This window comes from Notamacropus eugenii, chromosome 3 (assembly GCF_028372415.1).
Source record: "Notamacropus eugenii isolate mMacEug1 chromosome 3, mMacEug1.pri_v2, whole genome shotgun sequence".
Lineage (NCBI taxonomy): Eukaryota > Metazoa > Chordata > Mammalia > Diprotodontia > Macropodidae > Notamacropus > Notamacropus eugenii.
The window spans coordinates 396,701,042-396,720,645 of NC_092874.1; the positions used below are offsets into that span (position 1 = coordinate 396,701,042).

The window sequence follows — 19,604 nt, forward strand, 5'->3', positions numbered from 1 at the left end:
GCCAGAAAACCACTTCCACCACAGTAACAAGGAAGTTTGTCCACATTAACAATAGAGAGAGCACCACCATCCCCAAGCCTTCCCTCCTTAGGCCTCCCCACAAACAAGCTCCCTGTAGGCAAAGTTCCACCCTCTCTCACTCACGTTAGCTGCTCCGCCTCAGCTCTGCCTCACTCTCTCCCAGCTCTGCCTCATTCTCTCTCAGTTCTGCCCTTTCTGTTCCACTGGTTCAACAAGCTCCTCCCACCATTGGATCCCTGTGACTCAGACTGTGGGCTGGGCCAGAGCTCAAAGCAGGTTACATGGGCCTGTTAAGGGGCAGGGAAGATCTTCAAATTCCCCTAACATTACAGCTGGGCACAAATGTATGACCATATTTGTTGTACCTTGAGGTCAGTCCTGCAGTGTGACTAGTAAGGTCAAGAAGGGTGTGGCCAGGTCTAGTTTTACCCAAGCATGGGAGTGAGAAAAACTCATATTCTTAGTTCTAGGGTGGTCACTAATCAGCAATATGTCTGGGCAAATTTTAATCTCCTCCTGCCCCAGTTTCTTTATTTGTAAAAAGGAAGAATACTTCCAGTTCTACCTTATCTCAACACAGCCTCATTTTTTTAAAGGACAAAATAAGATAGTACATGTAAAATCCTTTTGAACTTTTATGATACAGAATGTAAATCAATTATTACTGATGTTACTATTAAGACCTTTCTCAGCAGGAACTGTTGCAATCATTTCTTATTTTATTTTAAAATTGTTTTCTGGAGTTTCCTTATAGGGAGCAAGATCAGTTTCCTTATAAGGGGCTGGAATCAAATCTTTAGGGCTATGTGATTCTAATCTTGAGCTGGGTTTCTAATTTCCAGAGGATCTTTTTTGAAACCTTGGCCATTCTGACCGCAGGCTGACACTTCATCCAGGACAGGATGGTCCCTGACCAAAGGGAAACCTAAACCAGGAGACAGCGTAAGCCACCCCCTTGTCTGTTGTGGAGCTGAGCATCTGGCAACAGACAAGGATTTAGGACTGAAAGGAACCCTTAGAGACCATCAGATATAACCCCTTTATTTTCTAGTTATAACTAGTAAATATCTGAAGTGGAACTGGTCCCAGGTTTTCCTCATGTGAGACTTTCCAGGACATGAGACACAAAAATGTGAGATCAGAACTGCTACTGACATTAAACATTTTTGGAATTCAAATAATCACAACCTAATAACTGTTTTATAAGTTTGCCTTTTCCTAGAAAACATTTTTTCCAAAGGGGTCCCACTTGTAAGCCTGTATTTTGGTTATGAGGTCAGTGTCTATCATTAAAGGCTTCTGACCAATCTTAGTGGCCTGTGACAATCCAAGGTAAGACTTGACCCTAAATTCTTGGCATAGTCAGCTGCTTTGGACCATCTAGCCCTACCCATAAATACAGGGTGTGTCCAGGGGGTCCCCTCTGCTGCCTGATCCTTTAGTTCCCTGGCTCCCTTCCCAGAACACCAGCTTCAGCTTCCCAGACACCCTGGGAGATTTCACCCTCTCCAAGTTCATTTATCATGGAAAGGGGATAGCTCCACTGGGTGTTTTCCAAATCTGGGCATTCAGAAGGCTCTTCCCAGGCTTTAGGAAGAACGGGTGTTTCTACTCTTAAGTAGTCTCCAACTTTTCACTCCCTCCTTATCCATCAATATCTCTCCTTACAGTACCTTACACAACCAAACAAGTTACTGACTGTTGAAGTATTTAGGGTGTTACACAAGAAAATAACATCTGCCTGTAATACCCAGCTCATTCCCCATCCTTTCCTTACCATCCTTCAAAGTCTCTCTCTGAAAAAAATGGAAGCCTTTCACCCTGATCTCTCATAGACTTCAGGGTCTTATCTATTGTTGCAACATTCTCCCCTCCCCCAATTTATTAATTTATTTGTTTTCAGTTTTCAACAATCACTTCCATAAATTCCAAATTTTCTTCCCCTTCCTTCCTCCTCCCTCCCCAAGACAGCATGAAATCTTATATGGGCTCTACACATACATTCCCATTAAACACTTTTTCCATTAGTCATTTTGCATAGAAGAATTAAAACAAATGAGAGAAACCATGAGAAAACCAAAGGAGAACAGAGTCTGTTTCTTTCTGCGTTCCAATTCCATAGTTTTTTCTCTGGCTGTAGAGGGCATTTTGTGTCATGACTCCTTTGGAAATGTTTTAGGTCCTTGCCATGCTACGAAGGGCTAAGTCTATATCAAAACAGTCCTCATACACTGTGGTTCTTGTTGTGTAAAATGTTCTTCTGGTTTTGCTCACTTCACTCGGCATCAGTTCATGTAAATCTTTCCAATTTTTTCTGAAGTCTGATTGCTTATCATTTCTTAAGGAACAATAGTATTCTATTACATTCATATGCCATAACTTTTTCAGTCATTCCCCAATTGATGGGCATCCCTTCAATTTCCAGTTCTTTGCCACCACAAACAGAGCTGCTATAAATATCTGTGTACATGTGAGTCCTTTCCCCATTTTTATGATCTCTTTGGGATACAGGCCTAGAAGTGGTATTGCTGGGTCAAAAGGTATGCACATTTTTTTAGCCCTTTGGGTAGAGTGGCAAATTGTTCTCTAGAATGATCAGATCAGCTCACAGCTCCACCAACAATGAATTAGGGTTCCAACTCTCTCACATCTTCTCCAGCATTTATCATTTTTCCTGTTTTGTCATGTTAACCAATCTGATAGGTGTGATGTGGTACCTCAGAGTTGCTTTGATTTGCATCTCTCTAATCAATAGTGATTTAGAGTATTTTTTCATGTGACTATAGACAGCTCTGATTTCTTTCTCTGAAAATTGCCTGTTCATATCCTTTGACCATTTATCTTGGCTTGTATTCTTGTAAATATGACTCAGTTATCTATATATTTTAGAAATGAGGTCTTTATCACAGATACTAGTTGTAAAAATTCTTTCCCAGTTTTCTGCATCCCTCCTAATCTTGCTGCATTGGCTTTGTGCAAAAACTTTTCAATTTGATGTAATCTGCTACAACATTCTTAAGACTATTCTCTAAGTATTCTATGCTTATAAATCTATCTCCTTAACCGGACTCTAAGTCTTATGAGATAGTTATCTCACCCTGTCTTCAAAAGATGATTTACAATGGCATGTCTAGCTTGTGATCTGGCCACAGGAGGTATAGACAAAATTAGGATCTTAGCTTTTTTTTTCATCATCTGGTGAAACCTTAGACCTCTTCTCAGAATAATTTTTTTAAACATATAAAACACACAAGACTACAAAGTAAACTAATTATATGGAAACACAATTATAAAGATTAAAAAGAAAAGTTTTTGGACCTTAGGTTAAGAACCTCTGTTCTTAAGGAGACTGATTTAGTTCCATCTTTTCTGATTTGGGTCCTGGAGATCATCAAAAGCAGAAGGTTCAGAGAACCTACCTCAGGCTTGGATTATCTTTGGTTAATGTGGAATCACTGTTCTTAGAGGCAGAATGGGACTGGTGACAAAAAAAAAAATGGAACCGAATGGAAATACTCTGCCTATTAGCACAATCTGAGTACATGAGAGAGAGAGGGCACAGCAGAGAGTTAGGGATTTGGGGTCATGACAAGGTTAGCAACATGGATGTCTGTTTAGTAGCAAAATTTCAAAAAAGAGTCCCCAAGGAAACATGCCATTTCCAGATCTGTCTCTAGGGCCATTTAATTCACCACCACCTGACTACACACAGCTATGTCTGGCAGCCTCCACATCAGGAAAACTATGTTCAAAATGCATATTGCTGAGCCTTATGTCCTAACCAGAGCTCACCACAGTCTCAAAACAGGTCTTGTTCTCATACTGGGCCGTGGTACCACCAAGTATGGAAAAAAGGGATGGAATCTTTCCCTCACTTCTCCCTTTGCATAGCAGTAACCTGAAACAACTTCATCACCACAAATCACCTTTCTGAGACTTGTCTTGCACAGTGCTAACCACATAGTGGGACACTTTAAAAAAAATTCTAATTACTCATTTTCCTCCTACTCAAGAGGGTGGGGAAAGAGAAAAGATGTGTCTGCTCTTATCCTAAGTCTTCAACTATAATATTGCAGGGCTGGTTCAAAAAAGGGGTTCCTTCTCAATAGTCCTGGCTCTTTGCCTCACAGCTTTATTCTTTGTAGGGCAGCTATAATACAAAAAACAGATAAAATCATAAAGACTTTGGTTCATGACATGAGTTGAATAAATATTCCCAGCTTGATTTTCAGCGCAATTCCTGACACGCCCCCCCTTTCCCCCTCCAATATGTAGGAGTAACTGCAAACCCCAGTGCTATTTATGGCACTGAGCTTCAGGCCCCAAGCCACAAAAGTCCCAATTACCCTCAAGGGACCACTAACTAACCCTAACAGGGTGAGAGGACTCTCTAAGTTCTAGGAAATTTTAAAGCTAAGAAAAACAAACATTTTTTCCCCTACAATCATGAAAACAGCTCCTTCTACCCAAAGGTCATTATTTGGTCTGGAAGGAACACTATTTCTCTTTTCCTGGGGCATGAATATGAAACAGTGGCTCTTACTTAATCTTAATGGATCGACTCACCAGGAGGCCAAGATAGGGACCATCAAATGGGTTCTGTGCAAATTTACATTAGCCCCAAACTTGTTCCTTCTATCTAAAAGCAATAGATCATTTTGTCATCAACATCAGGGACATATAACAAATGTAGAGGGGTGGGGCATGAGTCAGACAGTGCAAAGGATGGTTTCAGAAAAACCTGGGAACATGTACATGAACTGATATAAAGTGAAGGGAACAGGACCAGGAGGTTATTATCCAGCAACGGCGATATTGTAACAATGGTCAACTGGGAAAGATTTAACTCCTCTACTCAGCACAATAATCTAAGACAATTCCAAAGAACTTGCAATGAAAAATGCTATCTATATCCAGAGAGAGAAATGATGAACTCTTAAGTGCAGATTGAAGCATACTGCTTTCAATTTCTTTTTCTTTAGCAACATGGATTACACAGAAATAGGTTTTCATGACTTCACATGTAAATTTGCTGACATTGCTTGTGTCCTCAATGAGTGGAGGAGAGGCTGAAGAGGAAGAGGGAATTGGGAACTCAAAATTTTAAAAAATGAACATCAAAATATAATTATTATAGAAAAGAAAAAGACAAAGGTCCTTCAAGAAGCTTACAATTTCCTTGAGAAATCAGAACACATACTTGGAAAGATACCTAACAGCATAAGGCAACACAAGCCAAGTGGAAAGTGAACAGTAAGGGCAGCAAGTGCCACCGGAATTCTGAAAAAGGAGAGATTCCTAAGGGATGGGGTACCTGGAAGAGGCTTTATGGGGATGGAACTTGAGTAGGGTCTTGTAAAAAGACCAAGATTTAGGTAAGTGGAAAAGTTGTGAGGGAAATCACTTCATTCTTATGTGTGTTTGGGGGGTTGGGAAATGGAGGGAGGGGACAGGGTAATATGATGGCATGAATAAAGTTAGAAGCATGCATGGGATGGACCCTTGGGAACAAATAATAGACCAATGTGGCTCAGAATGGTGGGTCTTGGGTTGGAGCAGTGGAAGTTAAGTGGGAAAGGTGAGGGTCTTAATTGTAGGCAATCCTGAATGCTGGGCTAAGAAGTCTGGACTTCTTTTGAGCTCCAAGTGTGAGGGTGATATCTATGCAGAGTGATATTTAAGAATAAACAGGTGGCAATGTGAAAGATGGATTAGAGAGAAAAGGGATTGACATAAGATAACCTGGTGGTTGACCACTGCAAATATCCAAAGATGAGGATGACCTAGGCTGGGGGGATGGCAATGTAAATGTTGTTCCTCTGTGCCCCATGTCCAGATCTTTTGACTTTCATGTCTTGATTTGTCTCTTTATTCCTTTAAGAAGCAGTGTAGTACAGTGGAGAGTATACAGGACCTGGAATCAGGAATCTGTGTTCAAATTCTGCCTCAGACACTTACTAGATCCTGGGTCAATCACAGTTTTTTCACTTTCTTAACTGTCTGGTACCTAGACATAGGTGGGGTAATCCAGCCCCTGCTGTAGAAACCAGAAAGCCAGATACAAAGCTAATTAGGGTGGCCCAGAATGAGGTGAGGCAAGCCCTCTGCAGATAGGGCTACTTTGAGTTAAATGAATAAATCTTGAAAATCCTAGGATGGTTCTGGTCCAGTCTGTAGTGTTAATAATAATTAAGGTCAATGAAGACACAGAGAGAAAATGAAACACTCTAACAAATTTTAGGAGGCTAGGCCCATAATCAATCCGTAATATCTAATGACAAGTCAATTAGGTAAAAACACCTGTCAACTGACTGCTAGGAGAAGCCACTGTACAAAGCACTGGGGATACAAAGACATCCATCCCCCCCAAAAAAAGAGAAAAAGAGAAAAAAAGTCCCTTCCTTCAAGGAACTCACATTCTAGGGAGGGGAGGCAAGGATATTTAATTAAGTCTGTATAAAGTATATTGATTGAAAATCCTTTCTTTTTATTTTCTTAATAGCATTTTAATTTTTCCAACTACATGTAAACACAATTTTTAACATTTAGTTTTTAAAAATTTTGAGTTCCAAATGTTTTCCCTTCTCACTTTTTATTTCCCTAAATTGACAGTAAGCAATTTGAAATATATTATATATGTGCAATCATGTAGAACATATTTCCATATTAGTCATGTTGTGAAAGGAGAAACAGACCAAAAGAAAAAACTATGAAAAAAATAAAGTGAAAATAGTATGCTTTGATCTGCATTCAGATTCCATAGGTTCTTTCTCTGGAGGTGGAGAGCATTTTTCATCTTGAGTCCTTTACAATTGTTGTGGATCACTGTATTGCTGAAAATAGCTGTCATGCACAGCTGATCATCATACAACGTTGTGGTTATTGTGTACAATGTTCTCTTGGCTCTGCTCACTTCACTTTGCATCAGTTCATGTAAGTCTTTCCAGGTTTGAAAGTGAAAGTAATTTCAATCAAAGAGAAAGAACCTTCATAACAGAAAAAATCAAGAAAGGCCTTAAGTACAAGGTGGCCCTAAGCCAAGCTTTAAAGAAAGCTAGGGTTCAAGTGGTTAGGTGAGGAGGGGATTTCAGACATGAGGGACTACTTTTGCAAAGGCATGCTGAAAGGACATGACTGGAAGGTTAGGAGGCAGCTAGGAGGGCTGCTCATGGAGGGCCCTAAATGTCAGGCTAAAGATTTTGTCTTTTGTCCTAGGGGCAATAGAGAGCCATTGAAGATTTCTTAGTTAGGCAGTAACCAAGCATAACTCTAAGGGACTCATGATAAAAAATAGTATCCACCTCCAAATAGGGAACTGAAGGACTCAGACTGCAGAATAAAGCATATTTTTCTTTTTCTTTCTCTCTTTCTTTCTTTCTTTGGACAAAGACAACCTGGGAATTTACTTTGTGTGACTATTCATGTTTGTAATGAGTTTTATTTTTCTTGCCTTCTCATTGGGTGAGAAAGGGAGAAGGGGAGGGAAACAATTTGAAAGTGAACATAAAATTGAAATTAAAAAAATATTTCTGAGTTGGGAGTGCCTTTTTAGGAATATCAATTTGACAGTTATGTGAAAGATGGATTAGAGAAGGGAGGGACTGAAGAAAAACTAATTAGAAGCCCACTGCAACACCAAGCAAGAGAAAATGAGAGCCTGAAATACAGTGTTATCTTTATGAATAGTGACAAAGTGGGGAGGGGTAGATGTGAAAGAAGTTGTGAGGTTCCGACAAAAAGAAAGATTTGGCAACTGATTAGATATGGGTGAGGAAAGAGGAAAGACACAACAATGACTCTGGGGGAAATAAACCAGAAGGATGCAAGAACTAAGGCCAGCCCAAATGTGAACCTAAAACTGACCAGTTAGTTTGGAAGCCACAGAATTCTCCTGCCCAAGGCTACCTTTTCCCTCCTCCCCACCCAAGTGCAAATATTAAATACAAACTGGTTTACCATCTTGCAAACCAACAACAATAGCCCACACCTCTACGACCCTCTGAGGCTTTTGTGTACTTTACTCATCCATGAGATTGTGAGATCCTTGAGGACATGGACTGTCTTGTGCCTTTCTTAGCATCCCCAGTGCTTAGGTACCATGGTATGCCTACTACAGTAGCGCTTGGTTATTGACTGACCCATAGTCCTGCGATACACAGCCAGTGCTATTATCCATATCTCAGTGTTAAAGAGGAGGAAACTGAGCCTGGAAAAGATAGGATGATGTGTCTGAGTTCAAAGCTATTTAGTGTCAGCTGGGATTCCAACCCAAGTCTCCTCACTTTCCCCCCACTATACAACCTTCTCTGTTTCTGTCCCCAAGCCAACCCCCCTATTTTGGCATGGCCTATCTTTACACTTCTAAAAAGGTTTTTCACATTAATGATTATATGAGTAGCTTCACAACATTCCTTTAAGTTTGTAAAGGTAAGTATTACCCTGCAACTCGACAGATGGGGAAATTAAGATTCAGGGGAATGACACAATTTACTCACAGTCAATTATCTGGTTGGGGTCAGAATTAGGAACAGAAGCTAGGTACTTCAACTGTCAAACTGATGTTTCTAAAGCACTTGTTTTACCATGTCACACCCCTGCTCAAAAATCTTCACTTGGTTTCCTATTGCTTCTAGAATAAAATATAAAACTCTACATCTGAGCATTTAAACTCCTCTACAGCCTGCCTTTCCAGTGTTATTTTATGTCATCCTTGCTCCCCTCCCCCAAGCGCTATCCCCTCTCTTCTAAGCAAACTCGACTACCAGCTGTTCTCTTCTCCCACTGGGCAACCATACAAGACTGGACATTCACTCCTTCTTCATTTATGTCTCTCAGGGTCCTTCGTTTCCTTTCAGGCTCACTTCCTCTACCTCATTCTTCCTGTCCTCCCACCCCCATCCTATTGTTAGTATTTAATTATCTTTGTATACACTGTATCCTCTGGGGAAATAATAACATAGTAATCACATATAATTGTAGCATTTTAATGTCAGCAAAGGTCTTTTTATTTATTTATTTAATTTTTTTGCTTGTGAGGTAGGTGGTTTCATTCCCATCTTAGAGATAAGGAAATTGTAGCTGTAAGAGATTATGTGATTTGCACATAGAACACACAGCCCATCAGGTGGGATTTGACCCCAGGTCTTCTGTCTCAGTGAATCCACTACTCTTGCTACTATACAATTAGGACAGTTTCTTGCACATGGTGAGGCTAGTTAACTTAAGGCCTACAACACCCTTCTCATCTGTCTTTCACAGCACCTGGGCACAGGGCTAAGCACATATGGATGAATAAATACTGACTGCCAACTACAAAAAAAGCCCAGTTAAAAATAGGCTCAATCGATAATTTTGACCAAACACATGCCACCACCATTCATTTCAGTAACACTGATGCCTATACAGCGCTGGAGGCAACTTTGGGAATAGCCACAAAGATAGAATCACTCAATCCTTCTAATAGGGAGCCAGTGCCTTTTGGATGTCAAGAAAGACAGAGCTTGGAGAGCTTAGTTTATAGTCCCTCCTTCACAAGGCTGTTATGAGGATTAGATACGAAAATGCATGTAAAGTTTAAAGCGCTATATAACTGTCAGTTATTCACGGATAATTTGAAAATAAGAAGCTGGAACCAGAAAGTGCTATCTATGTATTAGATGATTCCCAGCCCTCCTGTCCCTCTCCCTTACCCTGCCCCCCCTCCAAAAATCAGGAGTAGCAATCATGCAGAAGACAGAAAAAATAAAAATTCACAATATATCAACAGAGATAGAGAAACCACACTTGAAGGAAACACAAATAAGGAACTAATATAAAAAACAAATATACATTAACCAAATAGCATAGCATATAAATTCACATATGGAAAGTTAACTGAATCACAAAAAGCCATTTCTGCAAAATTGCAGAAGGGTTTTGGTTTTAGGTTGGTTTTTTGTTTTTGTTTTTTTTTTTTGTCATTTGGAACCTTTGCTGTCATTTAAAATTAATTTTTTAACTTAAAATTCCATATACTTGAGGATCACAGGGGGAGGATCAATGCATGAAATTGTAAATTTCCATTTCATATGTCTTGCTCTTTTAAATACGTAATAAATTCCATGTGACCTTCCCCTCCAAATGTCAGTTATTATTAGTCTCAACAAACTCTTGCCATTAGAGTTCAATTTATTGTAGTTACTTATTAGTTTAAAAAAATTCAGGGGAGTCTTTAGGGAAAGAAAGCATATGATCCAAATAAATGCTCTTGAAATGCAGAAGCTTGGGTCCAGTGCCAGTTTTCTAACCTCACTTAGGTCTTATTTTGTGGCTAGCCTTTGTGCTGTGGCCTTCTAATCATTTAGTACTTTCCAAAACTGTACTACAGCACTACAGAGACCAGACGGAGAGAAAAGACCATGGGGCTGTAATTTTATTTCACTCCAGGAAACTGCTAAACCATGACAAAAAAGCATGAGTCATGCGGCCCTTAAAAGACTATATACTTCTCAATGACTCCAAGATAGGCAAGCCCCTTTCTTCTAGGATTTTCTCCAAAGGAAAACTCCAGAGAACTTTTCTTTCTCTCTGCCTAGTAAGGGTGTGGTTACAAAAGCCTCCAGACTTACTTGCCCAGATCTGATATAATTTTTTTAAAGTTTCATAGTTTAAAATATCTAGGTCTTTTTTATTTAAGTTTTCAACATTTATTTTTGTAAGAATTTGAGTTCCACATTTTTTTTCTCCCTCCCTCCTTTCCCTCTCCCCAAGACAGCAAGGAATCCAATATAGGTTCTACATGTACAATCATATTAAACATATTTCCACATTAGTCATGTTATGAAAGAAGAATCAGAACAAAAAGGAAAAAACACATTAAAAAAACAAAAAAAAAGTGAAAATAGAATGTTATGATATTCATTCAGACTCCATAGTTCTTTCTCTGGATGCAGATAGCATTTTCCATCATGAGTCTTTTAGAATTTTCTTAGATCAACGTATGGCTGAGAAGAACCAAGTCTATCATAGTTGATCACACAATGTTGCTGTTCTTGTTTTCTCCTAGTTCTGCTCCCTTCACTCAGCATCAGTTCATGTAAGTCTTTCCAGGTTTTTCTGAAGTCTGCCTGCTCATCATTTTTTATAGCACAATAATAGTATTCCATTACATTCATATATCACAACTTGTTCAGCCGTTCCCCAATTGATGGGCATCATCTCAGTTTCCAATTCTTTGCCACCACAAACACAGCTGCTATTAATATTTTTGTGCATGTGGGTCCTTTTCCATTTTTAATGATTTCTTTGGGTAGTGGTAGTAGTGGTACTGCCAGATCAAAGGGTATGCACAGTTTTATTGCCCTTTGGGCATAGCCCCAAATTACTCTCCAGAATGGTTGGATCAGTTCACAATTCCACTAACAGTGTATAAGTGTTCCAATTTTCCCACATCCTCTCCAACATTTATCATTTTCCTTTTCTGTCTGTCATACTGGTCAATTTGATAGGTGTGAGGTGGTGCCTCAGAGTTGGATTTAGAGCATTTTTTTCATGACTATAGATAGCTTTCATTTCTTCCTCTGAAAACTGCCTGTTTCATATCCTTTGACTATTTGTCAATTGGGGAATGACTTGTATTCTTATAAATTTGCCTCAGTTCTCTATATATTTGAGAAATGAGACCTTTATCAGAAACACGGGCAGTAAAAGCTGTTTCCCAGCTTTCTGCTTTCCTTCTAATCTTGGTTGCCTTGGCTTTGCTGGTGCAAAATCTTTTTAATTTAATGTAATTAAAACTATCCATTTTGCATTTCATAATGTTCTCTACTCCTTGTTTGGTCATATAAATTCTTTCCTTCTCTGTAGATCGGACAGGTAAGCTATTCCTTGCTCTCCTAATTTACTTATGGTATCATCCTTTATGTCTAAATACTAGATCTAATATTCTTAAAGGAAAAGATTGGTGCATTCAGATTGCCAGAGTTTATTTAATTACTGGTGGTCGGTAACTGATGGTACTTTGCCATCAGCCATTACCGCAATGTCCCATTATCTTTCTCTGCTCCCTGGAAGACTGGAGGCCAACACTCTTGAATTTCTTCCCTGATGCGAGAAAGTTATAGCTACCACTTACTGGGTTTCCCCCTTCTGATGTGGGCTAGTGAATCCCTCAACTTCCAGAAGAATCAGAAAGTTATAGGCAAAAGGAGAAGAGACAGACTAAGGAGTAGCATCTACTAGACAAGAAAATCCAAAGAGATCTCTTCTCCCACACCCATGTAAACAGGACAAAGTCTCACATAATTTAATGACTTAGTAAAGGATAGTTTGTGTTAACTGCCCACAAGGAAAAGCAATGAAATTATTTGTAAGATTGCAGAAGGAGACTATGAAGAGATTTCATTATGCAGGCTCCACTCAAGCATCATCCTATACTTCAATTTTGATGCTAACATACATGCCCTTACAAATTTCCTTCCCAGTACTCTCCTAGAACAATTCAATTTACAATCATTTGCTAAAAGTTAGACACTATGGTAGGTAATAGGGTTAAATATAAAAACAAAGCAGTACCTACCTTCCAGAAACTTACACTCTAATTTAAGAGTTATGACATATATACTGGTAAGTAGGGTAGGTAATTTGAGAAAGGAGCATTAACAACCGATATAGTGGATGAGGCATCAGGTTTGGAGTCAGGAAGACTGGGTTCTAATCCTGCTAAGATATTTACTTGTAAATATATAACCCATGCTACTATACAACCATAGGCAAGTCACTTAATCTTTCTGTACCTCAGTTTCCTCATCTGTAAAATGATGGGAGTTGACCTCAAGTGCCTCTAAGATCCCTTTCAGCTCTAAATTTGTCATCTACAATCTAAGAGGTAAGGAAAGAATTCCTAGAAGAAGTGAGACTTGAGTTGAGCCTAGAAAATAAAGAAGCAACAATGAAGACAAGGAAAACAAACACAACAAAATCTCAGAATGTTAAGAGCTGAAAGAAGTTCCTAAATTAGATGTAATCTAATCTTACTGGACTGAGAAAAAACTTTAAAATGATATGTGCAATGACTTGCCTGATACCATATGCTTTGTGGCACAGTGAGGGTTAGAACCTAGATCTTACATCCCCACTCACTCCTAAACCTTTGTTTTGTCTCGTATATTTTCAGATGTGTCTGAGGAATCAATTGTGTTTGCTGATTCTCCCTTCTCTCCCCCCACCCACTTTCATCCTCCTTTTTTTTTCCTTTAAAGAATATTATTTGTTATATGGGATGGCTCTAAGAAAGGGGGAGAAGGGGTTTTGGAAGAAAATCTGACAAGGTGAAAAACAAAATTTCGTCATCTGTAAATAGAGATGATATTTACACAACCTAGTTTACAGCACTGTTGTAAGCTAAGGATTTGGGAAACTCTTTAAAGTACTAAGGAAATGTGAGTTATTATTTCCAATGTATCACATCATTCCATCAGCTGCAGACAAACAAGTCACAGTTCCCTGGAAACCCAACTCACTGTTCCATTTTCACACCTAATTTTATATTAGAATCCTCTCCAGTCATTTATCTATCTTATCCTTTCAGGCTCAGCGAGAAACCTGTCACATTTCCTTCCTGCCTTCTCCCCTCCCCCACTCTTGATCACCCTAGACCTCAGAATACTGCTCAGTTAAGGGCTTACAGTCTGAAACAAAGTGGAAAACAAAACCAAGTCAAAAGCTCCAAGAATGAATCTTAGTCTATCACCTGTGTGACCCCTGATAAGATCCGTCCATTAACTGAGCCCCAGTTTCTTTATAAAATGATTTCCAAGGGTCCCAGATGGCGCTAAAATCCTATTATCCAGTCATGTAGGACTTGATGTATTCTTTTATTCTATTTTCTTTTGTTATTAATAAGACATTTACATAGCTCTTTGAGGTTTGCATAGTTTTACCTACATTATCTGATTTGAGCCTTGAATCAATGCCGTGTGGAAAATCCTGCCCTTATGATTATCCTAATTTTACAGATGCTGAAACTAGAGGCAAAAAGAAATGAAATGACCTATCCATGCACCAAGAGTTAGTAATGGTCAGTGGCTGGATCTGAACCCAGGTCTTCTGACTCCACAATGCCAAGTTACCTTTTTGTATGTGTCATGTCCTGTTGGTCCTGGGAGCAGAGCAAGTCTATGTGATATGCTCTCTTTCTATCCCCAAGACTATAGGGTCATTAGTGATTAATGAATTCAGTAAATATTTACTGGGTGTTCTTGAAACTTGCTAGGTGATACCTTTAATAAGCATGATATAAGAATATGTGTAAGATGTGGTCTGTACTCCAACATCCTGATTTAACTGATGAGGAAATAAGTTCCACTGATATGACACTTTCAAAGTCTGCAAAGCACTTTCTTCACAATAACCAAGTGACAGCTGAGTTATTATTCCTATTTTACAGATAAGGAAACTGAGGTCCTGAAGAGTTAGGCAACTTAAATCCCATGGTTCTTTTCACCACACCATGATGCTTCTTGAAAAATGAGATCCACTGAGGTTAATGGTCAGCAAATTAGTGGGGGAGCCCTGTATCAATAGGTTGCTCACTGTCCATAAATCAACGCACTAAGCTGTTTTCCATGAAATTGCAGTTTGCCTGTTTTACTGAAACAGTGCAGTACGGTTGAGAGACTCAGGGTTCTAGTCCTGACTCCGCCAGTAACTCACTGAATGACTGGCCAAGTCACTTCTCCTTGGGTCTGTTTCCTCTTCTCTAAAACCTCCAATGTTCCTATCCAGGCCTCCTGGGTCTAGAATAAGCTCTCCCGTCCAGGAGCTGCCTGGCTCATCTTCACAGGAGTCTTTCCCTCCTCCCTTCCAAGCACTTCTGTCTTTTCTCAAACTCAAAGGCTGGAAACATTTGTAAGAGGTTCAAGCTCTGGGAACTGAAGCATCTGGGACCTTTCCCTACCAAAGGGAGGGCAGTGGCTACTCCAGGGGCAGGAAACCATGTAATCCTAACACAAGAATTAAATTCTCTTTCCCAAACCGGGAGCAAGAAAATTCCCTCAGGTCTCCACTGATCACAACCGTTACTCCAGTGTTGCCAACTAGGAAGTCAATTTCAGCAACAAAGCCAGCTCAGCCCAGGGTTCGTCCTCACACTGGGTAACCAGCCTGCATATTAATAACCTCATCGGCCGCCTCCACAGACCCTGCACCGTCTCGTTTAAAGATGTACTGCCATGTAAACAGAACAAATGCAAAAGGACTCAATTGCAAACTCAACAGTGCAATAAAAGACATGTCTGCCTAGCCCTGATTACCGAGAACATTCAGGAAAAAACACAAAACCCCTTCTTTGGCCAGAATCACCTAAGGAACTGTGAGGGTCCAACTCTTTAGCAGATGTGGGCGGCTCCAGGAAAGCTAGAAACCGACCCAGAGAGGCTTTTGTCTCCCAGATGTTCCGGGCTGGTGCCATCCCTTGGGTTCCTCCTTTGCTCAGACACTGGATTCTGCTGACTGAGACAACCGCACTTTCCTTATTATCACTGTCACTACTATCACCCAAACCCTCTGTAATCAAGATACGAGCAGAGAACTAAGCTAAGCCAGGGATAATAAGAAGGAACCCCCCCCCCCCCTTCTCCCCTCGTATGTTCCAAGCATTTCCATTCTGAAGCATATTAAGCGCCTACTATGGGCAGAAGGCAGTGCCAGGAGAGATACGACACCCTCATTTTGTATACACCGAGGGCAGTCTGAAAGACTGAAGGCCCCTTTGGCAACGAAATGGTCCTGCCCCCCAACTCCTGCAGCGAGGTAGGTAAGGGGTACACTAGGTGTGTGAGGGGGTGTCCCTGCGGGTTTGGTCCTCTAGGGAAAGAAAAAGTTAACATGTAAGAGCGAAAACACGGAAGGCTGTCCCGACGAAATGCACGGGGCTGCTCATCTCTTCTCCCCCGCTCCCCGACCCCCCACAGCACCCCAGTCCCCGCAGACCCTTTATTTTTCCATCAGGCCTACGTACCTTCAGCAGGCAAGCGGCCGCCGCAGCCCCAGACGACTGCCAGGAAGCAGAGGAGTTTGCAGCTTCTCTCGCCTAGGAGCTCCAGGGTGCACGGCAGGTAGGCCCCCCAAACGTCTCGGGGCTGGGGGGAAGCGGGGAGCGCTCGCGGCGGCTCGGGTAAGGCGGCCGAGCGGAGCAGGCGGGCCGGGAGGGGACGTTCCCGGGCAGGCGCGAGCCCCGGGGCTGGGGCGAGGAGCGCGAACCGAGAACTGCGGCGACCGAGATGGAATTTAGACCCCGAGCCAGCTGGGGCAGAGCTCCAGGGAGATAGAGGAGTGTGCGACCGAGGCTGCCTGGCCGCGAGCCTGTCCCGGGGCTGGAGCGTGGGCGGTACCGCGGGGAGGCTCGGCCGGTCGGGAGCTGTCACATGCGCACAGACCCTCGGCGGGGACCTCGGCGGCGGCGCTCTTCTGCCTAGCTTCAAGGACCTCAGCCTCGGGATTGGCTGATCCTCGGGGGAGGGTGGGGCCAATGGGCTGCGGGGCGGAGTCACTCCGCGCACACCCCCTCCCCCACCCCGAGCTGGCCAGAGTGCGCTGGGAATACCCAGGGCTGGGATCCTCCCGAGCCCAGAGCTGCTCAGCCTAGCTGGAGTAAAAGCCCCTGGCAGCTGGCTTATGTGATGCAATTTGGGAGAAGCAAGGTGTAAGGGGAGGAGCTTCGGCTCTTAAAAAATAGCATTTTCTAAAGCCGTCCCAGGCAGTCTGAAATTCCACCACTCCTGTTTTTTTCCTTTTTTAAAAATTGGTGTATTTGTTTTCAGTTTTCTGCAACCGCTTCCATAAGTCTTAGATTTTCTCCTCCTCCCAGCCCGAGGGTTATTATTATATTATTATTATATTACATGGGTTCTACACGTACATTCTTATTAGACACATTTTCACATTGGTCATGTTGCATAGAAGAATTAAAATGAATGGGAGAAATCATGAGAAAAAACCAAACCAAAACGTAACACAAGAGAAAATATTCTGCTTCATCCTGCTTTCCAATTCCATAGTTCTTTCTGTGGATGTGGATGGCATTTTGCCTCAAGAGTCCTTGGGGAATGTTTTAGGTCCTTACGTTGCTGTGAAGGGCTAAAGCTACCAGAAAAATCCCTGGTACACTGTGGTTGTTGCTGTGTACAAAGTTCTCCTGGTTCTGCTCCTTTCACTCCGCATCAGTTCATATGAGTCCTTCCAGACCTCTCTGAAGTCTTCCTGTTCATCATTTCTTATAGTACAATACAATTCCATTACATTCACATACCACAACTTGTTCAGCCATTCCCCAATGGATGGGCATCTCCTGGATTTCCAGTTCTTGACCACCACAAAGAGAGCTGCTATAAATATTTTTGTACATCCCCACTCCTTGAGAACTGTAGACTTTTTTTTCTGTTTTAATAGTTTTATTAGACCCCCCTTTCCCTCCATACCTGGACCTTTCTCCCTCCTCTGCTCTGACTATTGACCTCCCTGGCTTGTTTTAAGTCCCAATTCAAATCCCACCTTCTACAGGAAGCCTTCCCCAAACCCTCTTCATTCAGATGCTTTTTTTCTTCGAATGATTTCCTATTTATCCTGATTATAGCTTGATTTAAAAATATTTGTTTTCATGTTGTCTCCTCCATTAAACTGTTTTAGAGCCTTGAGGACAGGCTGTCTTTTGTCTCTTTTTGTAATACCCAGCGCTTTTAGCACAGTGCCTGGCACATAGTAGCTGTTAAATTAAAATTGAGTTTCATTAATAAATGCCCAATACCACTGAGGAAATCTATGGCATGACCCATTATAAGCTTTCTTTACCCAAAGGAGGCCTTAATAAATTTGTGGAGTTGAATTGACTTCGCCCCTTTAGATGCGGGCACTGAAGAGTGAGTCTACCATTTTTCTCTGCTGAAGCTGTGGGTTATCAGATGTAAGGTCCTGGGGAGAAAAATCCAAAGGGTATATTTGGTTTTCTTTGGTGTTTTTTGGTTGTTAAATTTCAAACCTTTGATAAGATGACCTGCCTCCAACCAACTTTTCCAGGCTTATTGAACATTATTCCCCTCTATGTTCTACTCAAAATAGTCTACTTGCACCACTTCACAGGTATTTCATCTGCCATCTGTAGGCCTTTGTACCAGCTGTCAGTCCCTCACGCTTGGAATGCTTTCCCTCAGGATATCTGATGTGTTGTCATCCCCAGTTTATTTCAAGGTTAAACCTAAGTGCCACCTCTTACAGGAGGCGTTTCTGGATCCTACCAATGGTTGGTACTTTGCCTCACCCGTCACTTTGTGTATAGTCTGTAATTATTTACTCCATCTGGCAGTTTTCCATTTTACCCAAAAAGAACATAAACTTCCTGAAGTCTAGAGGCAGGGGCTGTTTGTTTGTTTGTTTGTTTCTATCTTTGCAACCCTACCATCTAGCACAGTACCTAGAAGTACTTAATAAATCAGTGTTGAATTAATGAACAGACCACACTTTGAGGAAAATGCTAATTTCTCCTGGTGGGATGATTCCACCAAAGCGACAAAACCTTGACTGTGCTCACCACAGTATATGAAATACTGATATGTGACCAACTCCAGGTGTTTCCAAAAGCAGGATACTACAGGTGAATACTGGCTGGTTTGGGGCAGAAATCTCCAAGTGTTCTTGGCCCCACATATCCCCACTTACCTCCTACCCCCTTCAGGTTTGCCTAGAATGCTGGCAGAGTGGCTAATTTGGATTTATAAACCATTTCCTCTCTTCTTTTGGAGTTGTAGGATGGACATTAAAAAAAAACCGCAGAGCCAGGAGAAGAGGAGGGCTGGTTGCCATAGAAGTGACAGAGGGGCTGTAACCATGAGGTCACCAGTGCCAGTTCTGGATCCAAATTAACGTGGGTGAATTTTATACTAGTTGTGCTGAGGAGAATACTGTGTTTCTGAAACCCATACAGACTGAAAACATAAGGCAATGATTCATTTCCCTTCTCTTCTTTCCTTTCTTTTGAGTCTACTAGTTGGCACAGTGGATTAGTACAGTGTCTGACTGACACATAGTAAACACTTAATTATTAATTAAGTGCTGGGCCTGGAGTCAGAAAGACCCGAGTTCAAACACAATCTCACATACTTTTTAGCTGTGTGACCATCGGCAATGTGTCTACCTTAGTTTTCTCAACTGTAAAATGAGAATTATAATAGCTCCTACCTCCCATGGTTGTTGCAAAAATCAAATGAGATGATATTTGCAAATTGCTTGGCAACATAGGCACTTGATAGGTGCTAGTTTCCTTTCCCCTTTCTTTGGAGTCTGATGTCTCTCCCTCCTCTCATCTGACTTATCTTTGTTTCTTAAAAGTTTGTTTAAAGTTTGTTTTGTATTTAAATATTTATTTTATGTCAGGCCTACAAATATGATAAATATTTTAACCACTCACATTATTAAACTATGAATTATTGTTCAAATGTAATGTTGGGAGGGGCAATTGGGAAGCCTGAAAGAAAGGGGAGGGAGAGCAGGGGAGAGAGATTGAGATATCTTCGCTGGGGACTCAGAGCTAGAAAAGTTATTGATTTATTTTT

General features: G+C 41.2%; 1 protein-coding gene across 3 annotated transcripts in view; it reads right to left on the reverse strand.

Annotated features, from left to right (window-relative positions):
• EEF2K (eukaryotic elongation factor 2 kinase) overlaps positions 1-16,146 on the reverse strand; it is a 74,028-nt gene extending 57,882 nt beyond the window's left edge. For all 3 annotated transcript variants that reach the window (XM_072597885.1, XM_072597884.1, XM_072597886.1), the window contains exon 1: positions 16,019-16,146. The gene's annotated coding sequence lies outside the window, so the exon portion shown is untranslated. The remainder of the gene's footprint in view (positions 1-16,018) is intronic.
• Between the last annotated feature and the right edge of the window lie 3,458 nt (positions 16,147-19,604).